The sequence below is a fragment of the Tiliqua scincoides genome, chromosome 4 (genome assembly GCF_035046505.1).
Source record: "Tiliqua scincoides isolate rTilSci1 chromosome 4, rTilSci1.hap2, whole genome shotgun sequence".
Classification (NCBI taxonomy): domain Eukaryota; kingdom Metazoa; phylum Chordata; class Lepidosauria; order Squamata; family Scincidae; genus Tiliqua; species Tiliqua scincoides.
The window spans coordinates 9,757,981-9,769,062 of record NC_089824.1 but is presented as its reverse complement, the minus strand read 5'-3'; the positions used below and the strand labels follow the sequence as shown (position 1 = coordinate 9,769,062).

General features: G+C 45.8%; 1 pseudogene; it reads right to left on the bottom strand.

Moving 5' to 3' along the window:
* Window positions 1–5,807: 5,807 nt before the first annotated feature.
* Window positions 5,808–5,924, bottom strand: LOC136649922 (5S ribosomal RNA; annotated as a pseudogene).
* Window positions 5,925–11,082: the final 5,158 nt, after the last annotated feature.

The following is an 11,082-nucleotide window of genomic DNA, read 5'->3' as shown; positions in this document are numbered from 1 at the left end:
GGAGGGCACGAAGGACTGTATCCTAAGAAAGTCGATCCTGACCAGTGGCATAACTAGAAGGGGTGCAAAGCAATAAGTGCAGCGTGCAAGCAGTCCATCCCCTTTGGAGCCGTTCCAGGCAGGGGGAGCAAAACAGAGGTGAAATGCACCCTCCCTAGCTATGCCACTGATCCTGACCACTGAAATAAATGGGGCAGTTGTGACTTTATCCACATGAATTGCAATGGGACTAGCAGTGCAATCCTAGGTGTGTCTAATCAAAAGTAATCCTCATTAAGTTTGGAGGGACTTACTCCCTGGAAAGTTGTGGGAATAAGCCCCACTGAACGCAATAAGACTTCTGAGTATTCATGCATAGGGTTGCACTGCTAGTCATTGTCGTCTTCCTTAGGCTACAACCTAAGCAGCTAAAGCAGATATTTGAGGAGGCTTGGCGCAGTTGGACAGTTGTCCAAGTATTTATTAACAGTATTTATATACCGCTTTTCAACTAAAAGTTCACAAAGCGGTTTACAGAGAAAATCAAACAAACAACTAATGGCTCTAATGGCAACTAAAGTATCTAAGGAAACAGCAGGTTTTTGAGCAAATAGGCTTGAACCAGCTGGAAAACTGCCCAGCAGGGGCTAGGTAGACAGGTCTCAGTGAGGGAACTGTTGCACCAGCAACTGACAGATCCACTGAGTGGTTTTTAGTGGACCCAGCAGCCCCACCTCTTGTGATGGGCAAAACCTTAGCCACAACCTTGATCCAAATCAGTTGTTCCCAAACGTTTTCGCACCCGAAGGCCTTACCTGCTGTGGTGTGTGGGGTTCTTTACCCTGGCCAGTAGGCCAGCACAGGCCTTCCCACCAGCGCCACAAACTTCTTCACTGTCACAAAATGATTTACAGCACTTTTGCGACAGCCTCTGCTGGCAGAATGCCTGCTTCTCTGGCACTAGATGACCTTAGGATTGTGCCATTAGTGAAACAGAATCTGAAATCTCACCTTGTGCAAACAACATGATCCAGCCCCACAACATCCATACCTCCATATTTAAGTAGGTTAAACTTTTTGGCAGTACTTGATAGTCTTGAGATTGGTTTTAGACTGTTTCTGTGATTGCTGTAGATCCTTTTAAACCAGTGTTTCTCAAACCGTGAGTCGGGACCCACTAGGTGGGTCGCGAGCCAATTTCAGGTGGGTCCCCATTCATTTCAATATTTTATTTTTAAAACAGGGTGACCCCCCCCAAAAACAGAACCCACAAATCTTTGAATAAAACTGTTAATTTTAATTTTTCTTCTTTTTTCTTTCAGGGTATACAAGTCGACTTTGTGCATGAAATATTGGCACAATAATCTTCCCCACTATGTCTTGGTCAACCAAGGAAAAGACATTTTGAAATTTACTGGACCTTTGTAGGATTTAATAAAATTTTTATGGGTTCTGGTTTTTTTGGGTCACCCTGATACTACCATGGTATGTGACTGCATTGGGGAAATGTGATAGATCTGTACTTTTAACAAGCTACTATGTATATTCTTTTAACAATGATAGTAAATGGGACTTACTCCTGGGTAAGTGTGGGTAGGATTGCAGCCTAGGATTGTTAAAAAATTTTCTTGCTTGATGATGTCACTTCTGGTCCTGACATCATTTCCGGTCCCGACAGATTCTTATTCTAAAAACTGGGTCCCTGTGCTAAATGTGTGAGAACCACTGTTTTAAACAAATTGTGTAATTATTTTAGCATTTCTTGATCTTTTAAAACTTTTTTATTAAATGGATAAACATGGAGAATATCTTTTACAAATATCTTGCAAGGATCTGCATAACGGATTGAGATTCATTATGAATTGACATTAAACGTAGCAAATCCACCTTTGAATGGAAAACATAAAACATGCCAAACTCCTAATCTCAAAATGGGGATTCCAATCCATTGCAAAACACAGCTCCCCTGTATTAGAAACCACCAACTAATGGCCAGCTTGAGGATTCTGAGTGTTTTGCCTGAGGCAGAGAAAGGTCAAACCACTGTTTAAGCCTTCCTAGGATGTCTATCCCAGCACTTAAGACTCAGTTAAGCGTTCCAGGAAAACGCTTCAAAAGGCACCCTCTGATCTCACAGATACTCAGTCCTGCACTTTAAATTCCCTCCTACTTCTCCCAAGACAATTTTCACAATATGAGGCTGGCATGTACAGCGAGAAGCTTTAAGCCATTTCTGCGCTACATTGCATATACGCAACAGGGATCAAATGTGTACACCTGTGGGCTGGGCGGAAATGGGTTAAAAGAATGAGCCAAAACTACATCAAGAAATCTCTTTGCCATCAGAAACAAACCATGATCTACCAGTTTAACACACCTCTGCTGCTAGGGCGGGAGGGACTGTTATGCCAACATCTGGGTGGGAAGCAAACTCTTTTTGACATTGCTAATTACTTCGGGGGGAGGGAGGGATGCTCTGGAATATTACCTGGACTCTATAACTCCTGCTCCCATTTATGAAGCAGTGGGAATAGTTTGGGAATCAGGAGAGCCAGTAACCTTAACAAGGAACAGCTCAGCAAATGCTGACAAACTGAAGATCCCCTTTGGTACCCGGGTTGATTAAAATGACTAACCCAATTCTGCTTGGAAAGAGCAAATAACACTGCAGCCTATCCAAAAGTAGACTAGGGCAATAGGTCAGTGGTTTGAAAGCTTTCGACCATCAGGGAACTTGCCCAGATTAATTTGTATGCTGAGGAACCCCCTGCACATTTCAGGATCTTAGGAGGCCCTTTCTAGAGCACACTCGAGAGAGGTCCTTGCCATCATTCCACTTAAACTGAGAGTGAATTTGAGAATACGTCAAACATTTGCTTCTGGCTTTTCACACTGAAGAGGAAGGTCAGTGATGGCAAGCTGCCCTTCAGGGGAAGCTTGTGCACCAGTATTTTTTTACACTGTTATCCCCATCCTCAGGGCAGGACACCTTGCCTGTGTCCTCACAAGAGCCCGGTGAGATAAGTTTGTCTGAAAGAGACAGTGACAGGCTCATGGCAGGCAGATGAATGGAAACACGGCCCCGGCTCTCTCCAACACTCTGACCACTGTTATTGATTTGCTTAATGCTGCCGTTCTCTGCTCTTCAGTCAACAATGTTCTCGAAGTGGCTTACAGAAAATCATTACAACAGAAAAAAAAAATGTGGATGGGGACAATGTCTTGTTTGCTTCTCTTCTTCTCTTTCTCACAGGACAGTTGATGGTTCTGTGGCTACTGTGAGGAGAGGAGAGGCCCAATTCAAGTTGTAATAGATCCAGGCAGGTAATGGCAATAGCGGTTCTTCATCTTGCTAGCTTTCCTTTCTTTGTCTCTTCCTCTTCCTCCTCCTTACAGGGCAATTGAAGAGTCCTAGTCATATCACTTGAGCTTCCACTGAAGAATTCTCGAAGGAACTCCAAGGTTCCCCAGTTTTGGAAATGATTCTCTTAGGTCAAGGGCATTCCTGTTTTCATGCAGCTGAGCATGTATAGTGTGGAATTTCCTTCCTGTGCTCATGTGACGGTTCACGCATGCTTGAGACCCTGGGGAGTCATTTGATCTGAATGAAAGCAACCTCATCTGGGCATCACACTATAAAAACCATCTAATAATAATAATAATAATAATAATAATAATAATAATAATAATAATAATAATAATAGCAACTAGGTATTTATTTACCGCCTTTCTGGTCATAGGATTACTCCTCTGACTTTATTCAAGGCGGTTTACATAGGCAGGCGTTTCTGAATCCCTCAAGAGGATTTTTACAATAATAAAAGTTCTCTCTTTCAAGAATCAACCACATTTCAGAATTGATCTTCCTGGTTTGGTCTCACTTCTGGCCTCCGGTTCTCCCAGGCAGGCTGACAAGCAGCTCCATCTCTCACATGGAGGGCAGCCAAGATGCTTCTTGCTCATACCAAGAGCAGGTGGAATCACTCAGCTGGGCTTGTCAGCTGCTTCAACGTCTTGCCATTCTCAGCCATTCAGGGAGCTGCCAGTGTCCTCGAACCGGCGACCTTCTGATGTTATCTTTGGGCTAACGGAGGCTCTACCCTCTAGACCAGACCTCCTTATATAAAAGCTTTTTAACCTAGCCTGCCTGTTTCCATACACCTTCCTTTGTCACTGCAGGGATTGTCCACCTTTTTCATCTCAAGGCACACTGGCAAGGTGCTAAAACAGTCAAGGCACACCAATCAGTTTTTTGACAATGGACAAGGCACACTGTGCTGTCAATGGGGAGCCCACATCCCCCAATGGCCCTACTAATAAATGACTCTCACCCAAATTCCTGCGGCACACCTGAGGACCACACCAGTGTGCCATGGCACAGTGATTGAAAATGGGTGCACTAGGGACATCAAAGACAAAAAAAGAAACCCCGGTTTTGTAAAGCTGCCTGGTCATCTGGAGGTTGACCAGGTGAGTGGTCCTGCTGAATTCAGACTGAAGAAGCCTGGGTGAAAGAACACACGTACAGAATTGCATGAGCTTGTGAAAATTCACATAACTGAAGCATTTTCAAAAATATTCACAGAGAGCATTGCAGTCCTGTTGCCATGAATGAGTATAGCTCTGGTACACACAGGAAGATCTCAGTGGAGTTGCAGATAACAGCATTTGTAAGCCCACCCTAATGAGGATCTTGTGCAGGGAGTTCAAAAGTTTCTTTAGCTGAACATATGATGCCTTCTACTAAGTCATTTGCAATTCATTTGAATTTGCAATTCATTGCAAATTAATTTCCATTCATATTTTACTGGCTCCGAACAGTTTGCCAGTTCATCCTTGTGATTAAAAGTTTTGCTGACACAAGCAGCTTGTTATTATTTTTGCACACTTTGACCGGCATATCTAATATCTTTTCTATACAAAGCCCTTGATTAAATCTTTCTTGTCTTTTTTGTTAGGCAATGTTCCAGACCACATAGGCATACGTCTTCCTGAGTTCAGCATTTGAGAGTTGAGAGTGCGGCAACAGACCATGTCACTCTCAGGGGATGCGCTGGCTAATAAGGATGCCTCCAGGGTAATCTGGATCAGTTCTTATAATACCTGGCCTTGGGAAATGTGTAGGTGGGGCTAACACTAAAACAAATATCTTGTGGGTAGGTGACAAGGTATAAGTTGTCAGGGAGAGTGTCAATCAGGCTTTCCAGCTGCCAGCCTTCAATGACATACCTGCTTTGCCACCTCTGCCCTTCAGCAAGGCAGGAAGATAAGATCTCTATGTGGCAAGGGTGTTTGAGGATGCAGTGCCAGGCTGAGAGCTGTCAACAGACTTGTTAGCCCAATGGGAACACATCAGACCCTATAAAAGCCTTGCCTTCAAGGCAGCCTGGTCCTATCCTTTATTGTAGAAAGCTGCCAGCTTTGGAGCTACTTGCTGCCCTGGTACACCCAGTCAAGGTGTTCTCAGCTATCTGCTCTTCTACCTGGGCAGGGATGCCAATAAAGCCTGGCTGTGCCTGCAAGAACTCTCCCTTGTCTTGTTCAAGGCCAGGAGAGACGCATAAGCCTCCAGCTTTGCTGGGTGTGCACAGAAGATGTGGATGCCTCATAATGTCACAGCCTTCCAGGCACTGGGAGAAAGATCACAACGGTCATGAGTGTCCCCTGCCTGCTTGGCCCGAAAACTATTAGGGTGGTCTTACTTTGGTTGGCAAGCTTCAGTCTCGAAAGACTATGGTATAAGCCGACAGCACCCGGTATTCCCAAGCGGTCTCCCATCCAAGTACTAACCAGGCCTGACCTTGCTTAGCTTCCGATATCATGGTATAAGCCTACAGCACCCGGTATTCCCAGGCAGTCTCCCATCCAAGTACTAACCAGGCCTGACCCTGCTTAGCTTCCAAGATCAGACGAGATCAGGCATGTGCAGGGTAACAGTTGTGGTCAACAGTTCACTTTGAACGGTCCCAAAATGGGAGCCTGGTCAGTTTGACTTGAACTGATGAGCAGCCCAGTTCCCTAAGTCTCCATGTCTACTCCCCTTCCCTGCTGTCCTCCCAGTCCTCACTCTCCATCTCCCCCCAAAAAATCCTGGCATTGTGGAAAGCTGAGGGGGTTTTAGACAGCAGAGGGCAAGAGAGGGAGTCACACATGCCATTTATAGCCAAGGAGAGGCTTCTGAGAGCCTTCTTTCTAGGTAGCTAATGATAGTCTCTGCAGATCATTTCCTGCTGAGGAGAATGAAGCCTTTAGTCATGCCCTTTGATTGTGTGGGAAATGATGCCTGGAGCATGTCATTTGCCACCGAAGAGAGGCCTGCACGGTCTTTTCTGGTCCAGACTCCTGTCCTCCATCACTTAGCGAGCCTCCACCTTTCCCAAAGTGAGACTTTTTTCCCCTTGGGGAAAGGAGGTGGGATCAGGCAGGGAGGATGGAAAAGAAGGCAAGCTGGAGGGTGGACAACCCTCGTCATCACCCACCTTCCATTTTCCCCCATGTTTTTATAAAGAGCACAGTGGGAGACTCCTTTGGAATCAGTTCAGTCCTCAGTATGCAATTCTTAGGACTTTTCCGAATGCTCCCTGGGGAATGTGCATCACAGTTGTGCTGTGCTAGCGATAATTTAGAATAACGATTTTATGCTCCAACACAATAAACTTTATTGGCTTAACTTGGAAAGAGCGGCCTTAATTCTGCTTCAGTATGTTCGTTTCAAACTGGAATAAATTGACTTCAGCAAAGAGGAAAAGAGCCTTTATATATTTATCATTTGTGGTTAGCAAGTCCCTTTATTCACTGTTATTATTGCAAAGTCCCAACACTGCTGTTAGGAGTTCATTTATTTATTTGCTAATGCGAGTTGGTGAAAATTGGCATGACCCAAGACGCTGAACCCAACTTTCCACCAGCTATATACTGTGATCTGCCAGGGGCTTGGCTCTCCGCACTCTCATTTTTCAGTCCAATGATGGCAGCAAAACCAGGAGGATCATCACAACCCTGGTGGGCCAGTGGGAAGGAATGTAGCTCAGTTGCAGAGCACATGTTTTCCAGATCCAAAGTTCAATCCCTGGCGCTTCCAGGTAGAACTGGGAAAGACCTCTGTGTGAAATGCTGGAGAGCTGTTTTCTATTAACATAGAACAGGGGTCTCCAAGCCCTGGCCTGGGTGGGCCAGATGTGGCCCATGGCGAGTCTTTATTCAGCTGCGACATGCCGCTGGTCTCCTGCAAGCCTCTAGCCCACTTGACCGAATGTGACCAATGCTGTGCTCCACCCATCTGGTGGGTGTTCTGAGGAGGCCACACTTCAGAATGCCTTCTAAAGGCCAAAAACATTGCTTCTTGGTCAGGGAGGCCTTCACGACCCTCAGATTCTGCTCTGGATGTTTCCTAACACTAGCAATGTGCGAGTTCTGAGTTATTTACTCTTGTACGCATAAGTAAGCTGCTTGTGGGGTGGGAAAATGGGAGTCCATTTGAGTGTGTGCTTTATTTCTGTGGCATGTGTTGGTGCTTGGAGAAATCCTGGAACTTAGAGCCCATTCAGGGCCCAATCCTGTGGTCCACGCCGTGCTTCTGTGGCATAGACCACAGTTGCAAATGTGCCGTAAGGTGCCCACGTTCTGTGGCTCGGCGGCACCTGCGACTGCCAGGCTGCAGAACGGGGAATGGGGGTGTGGTCGGGGGCGTAGGGGAGGCGTTCCGGGGAGGAGGGAGGCGTGGTTGGGGGTGTTCAGGAGGCGGGGGAGCGGCGGATCCGTGGAACCGAGCTCCGCAGGATCCTAGGCGCTCGTGGAGGGCTGCGCGCCCTACATGAGCACCTTCACTTTAGCGGCGACCAAACAGTTGCCGCTAAAGTGAGTAGTCCCATTGCGAGGAGGCTGCTTCCCTTACCCGGGGGAAGGGGACAAATGTCCCCTTCTCCCGAAGAACTTCCCGTGGTAGTACGGGAGGCTCTGGATCCTCCGGGAGCCCATCAGGGAGCCGCCGAGTCCCGCAGCTCCAGGCAGCTCAGGATTGGGCTGTCATTCAATTATTCATTCATCTAAGTTCCGTCTCTAATGTATTTATTTAAATGTTATGTTTAGAATTTATTCGTTTTTCTGGCCCTCGACACCTTTCCAGATATTTGACGTGGCCCTCTGGCCAATAAGAAAATACTGAGCTAAATGGTTCAATGGGCTGATTCAGGAAGAGGCAGCTTCTTCGTGTGATCAGGGAATTGTGCTTGGTTTATGGCTCCCAAGTCTTGCAAGCTTGCATTTAATACGGAATTGTGTGTCCCTCACACACAGCTGGAGTCCTTCATTTTCATAGGATGGGAGGATTGCAAGCTTACAACCTCAGTCTATGCATGTTTCCTCAGTGTTAAACTCTCTCACCTGGGAGTCAGCCCCCACACAATGGAACTTACTTCTGAGCAAACATGTTTTGTTTTGTTTTATTCCATGTTGCAGGACGTGACATTTCTTGAACGGTAACAAAAACTAGGGAAAAATATATATTTATTAGGACCTACAGGAAATATTAGCAAAGGAAGAAAAAGGAACTGCCAAATGAAAAACTGTCAGTACTCTCAGTACAACAAGTGAAATATACAACACAAACTCATTTACTAGCCTTTCAAATGCAATCGTGAATCAAAACTGAAAATTGTTGTGACTGGTTAATTATTGTGTCAGTAGCATTCTCTGCAGTCAGGCCCGCACAGGTCAGGGAAAGCATTCATTCAGGGAATGAAATGTACAATTCGGAATTGTGAATTTGCAGTATTGTTTACGTTGTCCGCACCCATAATTAGGATATGCATTTTCAGAACAAAAGGGAAGAACGAAAGAAACTACCTAGATTCTTCTGGATTTTTGTCACGCCTTTTTTCTTGCGTCTGTGATAAAACCCAGCCAAGGTACAGGGTCTAGCCTCATTAGTATAAATTTTACTCAGCCTTGATGTCACGCTAGAAAAGGGGATATCACAGCTGGAAAAGGAACTACAAAGATATGAAAAAGCAAAATTATCAAAGGGTTGAAGAAGTTTCCCGAGGAGGAACAGCTAATGGATTTGAAAGCATTTCATATTTTTAAACAGGCAATTAAGGTCACATTAAGGTGAGATATGATATGTAATGGTATGACAAGAAAGACTTTTTTTTCCCATACTAGGAATTGGGGTAACCGTCTGAAATAGATTGGCAGCCAGACCAAGGCAGAGTAAAGATGTAGTGATGGCCACTGACTTTGATGTATTTAAGGGGGTATTAAACAACAGGAAAGGTCAAGTGCAGCCCAGTCCTAACCTGCCCTGGATTAGGCAGGCCACAATGGTCTGTGCTGTATCCAGTGTGAAAAAGGAGGTAGTTGGAGGTCACCTCGGAGTAAGGGGATATTTTCTCCCTTATCTCATGTTGAGCCTCAGACACCCCTATGGGGCTACTTGAATCTGTGCCAGTTATTTAGCCAGCTCAAATCTGAGCAGCCCACATAAGGCTGCCCGGACTGGGAGTGGGGATTAGAATGTGGCTTGCACTACCGCAGCTGACCCCACCCACTCCCGGGCCCTATATGCCCAATATGCCACCGCCACCCTACCCCAAAACCCCCCTCCCTATCTCCAAAAACCTTAGTGCCACTTTCTCCCACCCCGTGCACTGCTCAGCATGAACTTACTCCGGTCGGCTGGTACAAGGTCCAGATTCAGTCCAGGGGAGCCGGCACAGACTCAGCGTTGCTTCTTGATTGTGCTCTAAATCAGTGATAGCTGAATGGAAGATCCAAAGCTAGGGGCAAGTATCGCCCCCTCTCTGCCCCTTGCCATCTCCCCCCACACCAACTCACCAGCACTGGAGAGTGCGCAAAGGCCGCTGGTGCGCAACTGTGGCTGCTTGTGGTTCTTGTGAACTGTGTATTCCAGCCAGTCAGGCATCAGGGTAACCACATGAGATAGCTCATCAGCTCTGGCCCTAGAATGATATTGCAAAGCCACATCAGAGTAGGGGCAAAGGGTCTGACCAGTGGCATAAGTTAGAGAGGATGACAAGTGCTACGTTTTGCAGGGAGCCTCACTGCAGAGTGCAAGCGGCCTCTCCCCCTCCCCTTTGGAGCAATTCCTGGCAGTGGGAGCAAAATGGTGGTGTACGCCTCCGTTTTGCTCCCCTCTCCTGGAATGTCTCTGGAGGGAAGGGGGAGGGATTGCTTGCATGCCATGATGATGCTCCCTGCAAAACTTAGTACTTTGCACGCCCTCTAACTATGCCACCAGGTCCAGCCTTCATTCTACGTACCATTCTACCTGTATGTTGTTGCCCTGAATTACACTGAATGTCGAATGGCATGTTTCTCATAGAGAAATTTAAAAACAAAACAAATAAATCTGATTCCAGTTTGGCCTTATGTCTAAGTAATCAGGTAGCCTGTCTTGCGCAGTGTAATAGCTAGGCCTGCCAATGGAACTGCACAATAGCACAGGGAAGTAATAGCTTGTAGCATTCGCCGTTATTCACAGCCAACGTTCATCATGCTAGGAGTGAAGACTGTGAATTATGCCTGGCAAGCTGTCTTGTATTCCATTATCTTTTTACTTTTAAATTACACAGTGCTAATAAAATAATGAGATTTTATGAACCTTCTTTTCTGGAGGGTAGTAAAAACAATGTTAAATTTCAGAATGTAATACTCTGGATCACCAAGGCACTCTGTATCCATAGTGATTTGGTTATAATGAATCAAATTTCCAGAGCTTTAGGCAAGTCTAAGTGTTCAAGGACAGAAGGCACTGCGCTCAATATCTTTCCCACCTTGGGAGCAGAGAAATGTTGCAGAAAAATGAAGCAAGGCAGGATGGGGGGGGGGGAGATATTGGGGTAGGAATGGGAATGAAAACAAAATGGGTTGGGATGAATAATTTGAGGAAATGAAAATGTGTGATCATGAACTACCTTCATAGGTAATTCATGAGATGTAGACATTCACACAGCAAAGTTAATTCCAACCTGCCCAATGTTTTGAATGTAGAAAGTTACATTATCCAGAGTCACCTACCCAGCATCTCTCCAATGTTTCCGGCATTTTTCCAGCCTTTCTAATGGATATTCTTTAACTGGAAAC